This window comes from Mustelus asterias, unplaced genomic scaffold (assembly GCF_964213995.1).
Source record: "Mustelus asterias unplaced genomic scaffold, sMusAst1.hap1.1 HAP1_SCAFFOLD_76, whole genome shotgun sequence".
Taxonomy (NCBI): domain Eukaryota; kingdom Metazoa; phylum Chordata; class Chondrichthyes; order Carcharhiniformes; family Triakidae; genus Mustelus; species Mustelus asterias.
In genome coordinates this window covers 524420-525709 of record NW_027590135.1, presented here as the reverse complement: position 1 = coordinate 525709, position 1290 = coordinate 524420, and positions in this window count along the sequence as shown.

The window sequence follows — 1290 nt, the reverse complement described above, 5'->3', positions numbered from 1 at the left end:
ATTGGCCATGCCAAATTGTCCCGAACTGTCCAAAGATGTGGAGATTATGGGGATTAGCGTGGTAAATAGATGGGTTTATGGGGATAGGGTCTGGGTGGGATTCTCTGTCGGAGAGTGGGTGCAGACTGAGTGGGCTGAATGGCCTCCTTCTGCACTGTGGTGATTCTGCACACACTCACAAGCACACATACTCTCAGAGACTGCAAGGTGGAATGAAGACAGCGATATCAGCGGTGGGAAGAGAGAGTGACGGAGCGAGAGGGTGAGACAGCGACACCAACGGTGGGAGGAGAGAGTCACAGAGCGCGAGAGGGAGAGACAGCGACACCAGCGGTGGGAGGAGAGAGTGACAGAGCGCGAGAGGGAGGGAGACAGCGACACGATTGGTGGGAAGAGGGAGCGACGGAGCGAGAGGCAGATCGGCAGCGACACCAACGGCGGGAGGACAGAGTGAGAAAGCGAGAGGGGAAGCTACAGCGACACCAGCGGTGGGAGGCGAGTGACAGAGCGAGGGAGGGCGAGACAGCGACACCAGTGGTGGGAGGTGAGCGTGACATCTTTTTTAAAGATATAAGCCAATCAAACTTCCAATTCCATCTTTCTGGCTCTCCGATTGGTTCAAATTGGGGTTAACGTGAGAGTGCCCAATCCGAGCCTGACTTTTGCTGTCGGCTCGCAAACGGCTCACAGCGTATATGAATGGAGATCAAGCTGACGGAATCTGTATTTGATTACAAAATGTATTTTGTTTCAACAGACAAATATTTGTAGGAACGAAAATAAATGTGATGCTTCCTCCAGAAGTTCCAGGGAAGAGTGTCGCCTGCTTCTTCTCACACACAGTCCGTGCATTGTCACTGACAGAGCTCAGAGACACAGACAGCTCATCAGTTCCACAGTCTCAGACAGCAGAAATAGTTACAGAGACGACCATTTTCAATCCATCAATCAAACAGAGCAGGAGAGACAGATGTTGTGGCCATGTCACCCCCAAGTCAGTACCACTGACAGGAGGATCCATAAATCCCAGTCCAGATTCTCACCCACTATCAGATGATCACAGTGTCAATCCCACAATAGAGCAGACTTAGAGACTGACAAATGAGAGAATAATTCTCAAACACAGGTTCAGTGTCAGGAGCTGAAAAATACAGCCTGTTTGCTGCACTCGCTCACATGAGCTGAGTCTGAGTGATTGGGAATAAATCTGACACATCAGGAGTGTCACTGAGAGATTTAGAAAGAGCCCAAGACACACAGAGAGAAAAGCTTACTAATGGAAGATAAGAG